This window comes from Myotis myotis, unplaced genomic scaffold (assembly GCF_014108235.1).
Source record: "Myotis myotis isolate mMyoMyo1 unplaced genomic scaffold, mMyoMyo1.p scaffold_m19_p_9, whole genome shotgun sequence".
Lineage (NCBI taxonomy): Eukaryota > Metazoa > Chordata > Mammalia > Chiroptera > Vespertilionidae > Myotis > Myotis myotis.
Genome location: NW_023416401.1, coordinates 62,218,399 through 62,228,627, shown reverse-complemented (window position 1 = coordinate 62,228,627; position 10,229 = coordinate 62,218,399).

The window sequence follows — 10,229 nt, the reverse complement described above, 5'->3', positions numbered from 1 at the left end:
GTGATTTAAAATAGATTATGTGTCATGTCTTTTCTGGAATAAAATTGGGTAGATTTGTTCTCTATCACGTATGACCTAGGGGGAGATCCTTTCGGTAGGAATCATCAGGAAGGTGGTGCTTAAAGGAGTATCTTAAGGAAGAAAAGGGATGACGAATGCAAAGATGTGAGGGGGAGACAGGAAAAGGTAAGCGCAAAGGTCCTGAGGCAATGACAGGACTGTGAGGTGGGTGCTGTCATCTCGATTCAAGGTCAGGAATTTGCCCAAGACCACCCAGCTCATTGTGGAGGTGGGCTTGGATTTGAAGCTGGGGCTGCTGGCCCCAGAGCCCACACTTGTAGGGGCATTTCATAATCTTTGCAAACCAGCAGCCTCCACCACACTTGTAGGTGTATCTTCTCTGAAGCATCCTGGGCTTGGCTCCCAAGTTTGAGGCCAATGTCACAGTTGAGGGTGTCCAATCCCAATTCTCTGGATCGGCACTTTCCAATAGAACATAACATGAACCATATGTGTAGCTTCAAATTTTCTAGTTACGCATTAAAGAAGAATAAAAAGAAACGGGTGAAATTAATTTTAATAATATATTCTATTTAATCCAATATATAGCATATTATCCGTTCAACAGATAATAAAATGTTAATAAGGTAATCTAATTTTTCATACTAATGTCTTCAAAATTGGTATCTCGTATTAGTTTGGACACAAATCAGCATGGAATTGGTAACCGTTAGTTGGGCCAACGTGGCTCCGTGGTTGAGCATCGACCTATGAACCAGGAGATCACTGTTCGATTCCCGGTCAGGGCATACACCAGGGCTGTGGGCTCGATCCTCAGAATGGAGCATGCAGGAGGCAGCCGATCAATGATTCTCTCTCATCCTTGGTGTTTCTATCTCTCTCTCCCTCTCCCTTCTTCTATGAAATAAATAAAAATATATTAAAAAGTGAGAAAATAAATGGTGACCAAAACCTTCACACACACACACACACACACACACACACACACACACACACACACACACACACAATTAAATGCAAAGAAATGTGCACTTTCCTGGAGAGAGAGTTCGGCAGAGAGAGTTCTGCTTTCATAGATTCGCTTCTCTCCAGGCCCAGAACATCCTCCCCCCAGGTGTCTGAGCCAAGAGGGCTGCGTTTCCATTGGGTGTAGTTCCTTAGAATGAGCCCAGACGCTGACCCTCGGTGCTGAGCACAGGAAGTTGGAGGGCTGTGCTCCAAGAGAAGGTGCGTGGGGGTCCGAGGGGTGCTATGATAGGAGCCACACCTGCTCCCTCCCACTCCACTCAGGTGTCGCTAGTGACTGCTGCACACCTGAAATCCCACGCCTGGTGTCCTTAAACTTTCATCTTTATAAATTCTCCCCTCTAACGCGTGGAAAGAGTTCTGGTTAGATTTTAGGTTTGGCTGAAGCCACTGACCCTGTGAGATCGGGGGCAAATCATCTCTACTTTGGGGGCCTTAGTTTTCTTGTCTGTAAAATAGGAAGAGAGAGTTGGATTAGGTCAGTGTTTTCCAACATATGATATGCACAGCAATGGTTTTAGGGGTTCCAGATGCTATTACATAACATTGAATCCTATCATGATACGTGTATTTCCTTTTGATTTTCTCCCGGTTCCTCCAATTACTGGGGGAGAAAATCTCCTTTAATAGCTTCTGTGTCTTTAACACTTCACTGGCTAAGGAAGTGAAAGCAGAACTCAGCTCAGAGCTGTCAGCAAGAAATGGGATTTAACTAGAATTTTAAAATTTTGCTTTGCTTCCCTGGTATTTAACTGTTATGATTACTTCACCTTTATGGTAAATGATAGTGGTTTTCCATTTGAGGTCAGTAACTTTCCCCTTTAAATAAATTTTTAGAAAATGAGTTGATCGAAAGCAAAACAGTGTAGAACTAATATATGGATTTGGGCCAATGGACTTGGGAAAGATGGGGGGTGATTTAAGAGTTGCAGCTTTAGCCTCCGCTTGGGGAGCCCTTAATAAGAGACTGGGCACCACCCCTTCTCTGGGGTCTCCCAGGGGCTTTGTAGAAATCCTTCATCATCTGAATCAAGCTCTGGCTGGGCCCCGGGAAAGACGGGCAGGCCAGGGCCCGGGCAGCGTCAACCCAGTGGTAGCCACAGCCCTGCCGAGTGACCTTGCTCTGTCTGCCCTGGAAGCCTGGCCTTTCTTTGCAAAGAGTGTAATTCCTCTGCCGGCGCATCGAGCATGGCCCCGTGTGGGTGCGTCCCTTACACCGTCTCACTCATCCTCCAACCTCCCCACCAAATTGCTGTTTCATCCCTGGAGGAAGATGAGGAAATTGGGGCTCAGAGAGGTGACATCACTGCTCTAAGGCGGGAGGGGGGCTGTGGGATTAGAAGCCAGTTGGTCTGGCTCAAAGCCTGGCGAGTCGTTGGCCACTGCGTTATGCCACCTCCCAGACCTGAACGAGGTGTATGACACTGAGCAAGTCACTCCGCTACTCTGAGACCCAGAGCCTACATCTTTAACACGGAGTCAATAATGGCATCCTCCTGATAGGGTTATTGAACTGCTCATTGTTATTGGTAACTGCTATTGGATTAAATGGAAGTTAAATGAGTTAATGCAGGCAACGTGCTTAGAAAAGTTCCAGGTACTTGATGATAAATGACTTATCTCATTTCCACGGAGCCCAGGCTGCCACCTCTCCCCCAGCTGCCCAAACCTACCCCCCTTGAAAGCTGAGGGTGACAGGAGAAGTAGGGACACATTTCCTGAGCAGCGCCCCTGAGGCGGGCCTGGGCGGTGGCCTTCATCTGCTCTCTCATGTAATCCTGACCACAACCCTAGGAACCAAGGATGAATTGATGCCTTTTTACAAGTGAAAAAAACAGTTGTCAAGGGAGAAGTACCCGGCCGAGATCACACAGAAAGCCATGAGGATCTGAACCAGGTCCCGGTAGTCCCAAAGCCCATGTCAGTCTGTTATTTCAGGAGCCTCCATGAGATCCACTGAAAGTTTCTGGGGGGTCCCATGCCCTCCTCCAGAGTGAGAGGTCCTCTCCCTAACCTGTGGTGGGAGGAGCTAGAAACGGCACAAGGGAGGAAAGCTGGCTTCTGGTCTGACCTTGTCCTGACAGGGGGGTGACCTTGGGCAGCCACTAGGCCCTGCCTGGCCTCAGCCACACCATTGCTGCTGTGTGTGTCAGGGGTGGGGCTCTCCACACTTCTAGGGGTCCTGCTGCTCTTGTTACCTCCCAGCAGGGAGGAGGAGGGAGCCGCTGATCCAGCCCCTCCCAATACTCGCTTTGCTGATGAATTGCTGTCATCCGATCCCTTCCTGCTTGCGGGCCTGCCTCCTGGAGGTCCTGAAGCCTTCCAGGCTAGGGAAGGAAAAGGATTATGTATATTCAATCCAGGCCAAAGCTCAGCCCTTCCCTTTCTGAGAAAAGACTGCCGGTCGGGTAGGGACTAGGAGGAGGGTGTCGAGGTGTTCAGCCAGCAGCCAGTTGCATCAGAAACCTTGCGCAAGGCGCCCCATAGCTCTTACCCCCACCCTCGTCCCCTGAGGTGCCAGAGTGAGGACTGTTAGGCCTTGTAGGGAGCACCAACCCAGGCCTGGTCCTCAGGGAGTGGCTGGGGAGGGCAGGAGATGAAGGGGAGGGTCTGGGGCAGGTGCTGCTCATCTCCTTGGGGGATGGAACTTTAGGCTGCAAGGTGCTGCTCCAGGAATCCAGAGCCAAGCCACCAGCTCAGTCTGCCCCGGGGAAAGAGGACACTAGGCCGGTGCCCTGGACACTGACTGAGCCTATTCCCTCACTTTGGACTCCAACTGGTCTCTGACTTGAAACCTTGGACATAGCCTGGCCACTGAGCCCTGAGCACGGCCCCTAGCCATGGCTAAAGCCTGACCCTGTGCCCAAACTGGGTGCTGACTTGGTCACGGACTGGGCACACTCCTTTTCCCAGGCTGACCCCTGACGTAAGTCCAGTTCCAGCTCCTGAGTTATAATCCTGCAGACATTTAGCTCTAATTCAGTGATTTTCAACTGGTGTACTGCACTTCAAGAATGTTTAAAACATGCAATGCCTGACTATTTATTTAGTCAGGGGCACTGCCCTCTTTTCCTTTAGATCAGGGGTCCTCAAACTTTTTAAACAGGGGGCCAGTTCACTATCCCTCAGACCGTTGGAGGGCCGGACTATAGTTTTAAAAAAAAACTATGAACAAATTCCTATGCACACTGCACATATCTTATTTTGAAATAAAAAAACAAAACGGGAACAAATACAATATTTGTATTTGCATGTGGCCTGCGGGCCGTAGTATGAGGACCCCTGCTTTAGATTGTCAAATAAAAAATTACAATAGCCAACACAACAATAGCTGTCTGGTGTGAATGAAACAAAATTATACCTTTTTTTTTTATCAGCTTGGCAACAAAATATATATTTTGGTGTGCAGCGGAATTTCAGTAATTAGTTTCTATGTACCATGAGATGAAAAGGATTGAAAATTGCTGCTCTAATTCATGAACCTGGACCCCAGTCCCCAGATAAACCCCAACTCCAGCCTCAGGCCTGGTCAGACACTCTCTGGAGAATCAGGAGAGCTGTGCTCAGGCACAGGCACCCAGAGCTTGGCACCTGCTGGTCTCCCTTCGGGCCCTTTCCCCACTCCCAGGCTGAGGGTAGCTCAGGGACTGGGTGGAACTGGAGGCCCCATGGAGCTGTCCTCTGGCCAACCCCACACTGTGACTCAGCAGGGAGCTGGGTGTGGAGTCAGGGCCGTGCTGAGTCAGGACACGGAGGGAGGCCAGACTCTCTGAGGTCCAAGCTGCAGGCGGGGTTTGGGGAGGGCCCGGATCTGCAAATTGATCTGGACGTGGCCGGGGAGGGCTGCATGTGGCCAGTAAGACCATTAAGGCAAAGCAATCCAGCCCAAATTCTATCCACCCCCATCTACCCATTTATTGCACATTTTCCGTCACTCATCCATATGATTGTCTCTCAGAGGATATTGTCCTTTTCCTTCATAGCATATATGGTAATTAGGAATTATATATGTATTTAATGACATGTAATTTTTATATATTAATAATATGAAATTACTATGTATATATATCTATCCCCCACTAAATTGTAAACTCCCTTAGGGTAGGCACCTGCTGGTTTGGCTCATCAGTATATCTCCAGTGCCTAGTATAGTCTTGGGCATGGTAAGTGCTCAGTAAATATTAGCTGAATGGATTCAATCCCTCCACCTATTTATTCATCCCTCATCCATCCATTTATCATTCACCCATAACCCATTTCCCACCATCTATCCATTCAACGTTCTCCGACTATCTCTCCATTCTGGAGCTACCTATATATCTTTTCAGCATCAGTCAACCCATTTATATTTCACTCATCCGTTCAACAAATATTTAATGGGCACCTCTTACTTCCCAGGCACTGTTCTAAAGGCTGGAGATACTGCAGTGAAAATAACAAACAAAAATGGGCCTTACCCCCCACCCCCAGTAAATAGAAAATATGCAAGAAAAAACATAATAAATACTTAAACGATAGGGCATGTTGGAGGGTGATAAGCAAAAAGAGAAGAAGAGTGGGTAAAGAGGATCCGGCGCGGAGGGTGGAAGCAGGCAGTGGCTCTAGTGAGTTCCAGTGGATACCATGGGCTCCCTGGAGGGCAGAACGTCAGGCAGGGGCAATGGCGTATGCAGAGGCCAAGGGGAAGCTTGACTGGTGTGCTGGCCAAGGAGGTCAGTGTGGCTGGAGTGGAGCAAGTCAGGGGAGATGGTAGTAGATGAGGGCAGGGGGGTCAGGGCGGGTTCAGACCATCTGGAGCTTAGGAGGCCTTTGAAAGGACTCTGGGAAGAAGGGAGCAGAGGTTGCAATACTTTCGAGAAAAATCCAGTGGCTTAGAGCAGGGCAGCGGCGGTGCAGGTGTGGTTGGATTCCGGGTATAGCTAAACGGTGGACGTAACAGGATTGCTGATGCTTCAGCTATGGAGGGTGAGGAAATGGGAGGCGTCGAGGACACCTCCAAGGTGTCTTGGCCTGAACAACGGCAAGCGTGCAGCTACCATCAAATGAGATGAGCAAGGTGTTTGGGGGAAGACCAGGGGCTCAGCTTTGGGAGTTTTGAGTTTGCAGTGTCCCTTAGACATGCTAGGGGAGGCGCTGGGTAGGCAGTGGATGTATGTGCTGGAGTTCAGGGGAGAGGTCTGGGCTGAAGATATGAACTGGAGAGCACCAGGGACTGAGTCCGGGACCACTCTAGCAGGAAGGGTTGGGAGAAACAAAGTTGAGGTAGGAGAACAGCCAGGAGAGTAGGAAGGCCTGGATGCCAAGTGAAGAGAGAAGGTGCATTAGGGGGCAGGGGATGGTCAAAGGTGTTAATCAATTTGGAAGATGAAGACTGCAAGTTGAGCATTGGATTTAGAAACAGGGTGACCTTAACAAGAACAGTTTCCGGGGGGGGGGGGGCAGGTAGAAGGGTGACTGGAATGAATTTAAGAGAGAAGAATTAAAGGCAGTGAGTACAGACAATTTTGCAAAGGCTTTGCTGCAAAGGGGAGCAAAATAAATGGGTGGTAGCTGTGGGCAGGGCTGTAGGATCAAAGGAAGGCTGTAGTCTTAAGATCCATCCGTCAGCCATTCATTCATGAATCCATTCATCCGCCATCTGTCTGTCTGCCCACCATTCACCATGCATCTACCTGACCATCCACTCCTCATCGGTAAGCTAAGAGGTCTGTCCTGAACTCCTACAGAGTCCCAGCTAGTGCTAACCAGAGAAGGGCAGGCAGGTTTTCCTCTTCCAGGACGTTCTGTCCCAGGGGACAGAATTTAGCTGGGGACAGGGAATGTGTGGACATGTGGTACTTTCCAGAGGACAAGTTCTAAAATATTTTTACTTATTTATATTTTGGCTCAAAATTCCAAAGGTACAAGATATAGAACTAGAAAGGTCTCCTCCCATTCCTGTCCCTAGCCCCCTAGTTCTCTTTCTGGGGGTAACCGATTATCTTGTGTTGTCCTCAGGACATTAAGCTGTGACTGTTTACTTTCCCTGTGTACACAGATAAGAGCATACACAGTCCTCCAGATAGCTTTTCTCTCTCTATTTCACAGTTTGTCTTAGGGAAGACAAGACCTTCCTGCTTCAGAAAGAAAGACCTTCGGTTCAGAAAGACCTTCCTGACTCTGTGTAGCTTTGTAGTATTCCGTTGTAGGGATGTACTGGTTTATTGAAACCATCCCTTGTCAATGAACAGCTCGTTATTTCCAGTCTTTTGTTATCACAAACAATGGAACAGCGCTGCAGTGTTCAGACACAGGGAGTAGACTAGAATTTCTGGGCTGATTTCCTAGAAGCAGAATTACTAAGTCAAAAGTCTGTGCATTTTCACTTTCGATGGAAGTTGCTGAATGACTCCCCGATCCAGACGGAGCCAAACCGCCTCCTGCGGGCAGAGCGTGAGCGCCACCCTCGGCCGGAGCCTGTGCTGTGGAGGGGTTTGAGCTTCACCGACCCGATTGGGGAAAACAAAAGTGTCTTCACACGGCTTTTATTCGTTTCCCTTGTTCTGACATGAATCTTCTCCCGTTTTACAGCTGCTAAGGCAGAGCAGGAAGAGGAACTTCTCAAGGTCAGTGGCCCCAGGCCGCTGTGGGGGGCAGCGAGGCCCGTCTTGGGAGGTGACTCAGCAGAGGGAAGAGGAGGCCAGGTGGTTGCCTGGCAGGGGCTGTGCTCAGCGCCTCTGTCCTTGGCTTGCCCTCTCCTCCCAGATGTGCCTCTGGGCTGTCATCTCCCCCGAAGTCTGCAGCCCCATGGGCCACTCCAGATCCCACCCCCCAGTCCCTCACTCCCCTACCCCCCCACCACACCCCTCCATGGAAGCCATCTCCCCCTTCCTGCCATTTCAGGTTCCCTTGGCCCAGAGCTTCTGGAAGGCTGAGCTGAGGGGACATCCAGCCCTCCAACGTGGCCTCTTAAGACACCAGGGAAAACGTTAGAATCTTACGTTGTCTCTGCTAGTCTGGCACTCAGTGACGGTCAAGTCCGCACCCCCTCATCATGGGGCAGTGTGCAGAGTGTGTGTGTGCAGAGCTGATGTGCATATATTGGTGTGTATTGCACAGGTGTGTGTCTCTGTGGCAGCCTCGAGTAAAGAAAAAGCACACACCTGGTTCTGGCATTGCAAGCTGGACTTGAACCCCTGCTTAGCCTCTAATCAGTGGTGTGGCATTGGGCCAGTCACTCACCCTCAATGAGCATCAGTTCTCTTGCCTATAAAGTTGGAATGATAGCCCTGGCCAGTGTTGCCAAGTGGTCAGAGCGTCAGCCCACACACCGAAAGGTCTCAGGTTTGATTCCCGGTCAAGGACCCGTATGAAGTACCTGGGTTGCAGGCTCATCCCCAGCCCCAGTGGGGTCTCTGGGGCCTTGTGTTCGGGAAGCAACCAATCAATGTTGCCTCTCTCACACTGATGTTTCTCTCTCTCCTCCCTCCCTCCCTCTCTCCCACTCTCTCTAAGAAGCAATGGAAAAAAACCCTATCCTCAGGTGAGGATTGAAAAAAAAAAATTTGGAATGATAATCAAGGAGCTGACTCCTGCCAGCCTCACTGAGTCATCGCCTTCCACAGTCCCTCACCCATCCTTCCAGCCACGCTCCCTTCTTTCTAGAGCTTGAACAAAACAAATCCTTCCTGCCCCTGCGCCATGGCCCTTGCTGTTCCATTTGCCTGGAATTTTCCCTCCATCTTCCCAGGCTCCCCCTCCTCTTCTTTCAGGTCTCAGGTCAAATGCACCTCCTCCGAGAGACCCTCCCTGAAGGGTCATGCTCCCACCCAGGCTCCTGCAGCCTGCCTCGAATCCATAACTGTCTTGTTTTATTCACAGCACTTTTCAAAGTTTGAAATGATCTCATTTATGTACTAAATGGCTATTGTCTGTCCCTCTTGCCCTGGCTAGGAAGTAAGAACCCTGCTGTATACAAGCCTGCTGTATCCCTGTGTCTAGCAAAGAGCCTGGCACCTCTAAGTGTTCAATTAATTGTTGAATGAATGGATGAATGAATGAATGAATGAATGAATGAAAAGTGCTCGGCACAATGCTTGACATGTAATAAAGCTCAAAATTGCTGCTGATTATTATGACATAAGGGCTAGTGGCTATCACTGTTGAAGAGGAACAACTTCGCTCAGCAGTTCTTACAGCAAGTGCTTATGTGCGTGCTGTGCGGAGAAGTGCGGGGAGAGACACAGGGTCGTGAAGCCCAGTGGGTTGTTGAGGAATAGACCAGGTAGCCGGGAAGACGAGGCCCCTGGGAAAACAATCATGATGCCTGGAGATCGCGATGCATTGAGTTATTCTCACAACAAGACTGAAGTGGCTATTATCACTCATTTTGTAGGTTAGAGATTGGGGCTCAGAGAGGCTGAGATGCCTACGGTCACCCAGCTGGTCAGTGCGTCTCCAAAGCACGTAGGGTACCTGTGCCCAGAGGGAGGACTCAGTGGCCACGGTGTCATTTGCACATCTGTCTGGACCTCCCTAGGGCACTTTGGCTGCTTGGCATGCGCAGCACGTACCTGGGCCCCACACACCTGGGCACAAGGGAGGTGGCCATGGGCTGCACCTTTCCTCACAGGTCTGGGGCTCATGTGGAGAAGTCCATGTGGAGGGGTCCAGGGCTGTGTCTGCAGGGAGGTTGTTCCACTGGGGGTAAAGCCACTGGGCCTCTCTGTACCTCTGCTGAGGTCCAAGTTCTGGGCCAAGGAGGCCTTTGTCCTGTGGTGGAAAAAGCAGCTTTGACATAGGGCAGGACTGGGGCGGTAGAGGCCTGGGACAGGGAAGCAGGAGGTTGTGAGTGTGCTCACGGGGGGACACACAGGCTGTTCGGGCAGACACCAGGCTGTTCGGGCACATATGCACACACACACACACACACACACACACACACACACACCTCTTGCACACACTTGTTCCCCCAGACATGCTGATGATTGCTCACTGGCTGAGTCACGTTGCACCTGGCCTGATGGCATCACTTGAACTCTCAGTTTTGCAAAGGCAGGGCTGTGTCCACCCTGCTCACCAAGCTGCCACAGAGCCCAGCCCAGGGCGAGCTGAGAGCAGGCACTCCAGATTTGTGGAGAAGATAAACCCATGCCCCCTCTATCCATCATTACTCTATCACTCTTCCTCCACTCATTCTCTCG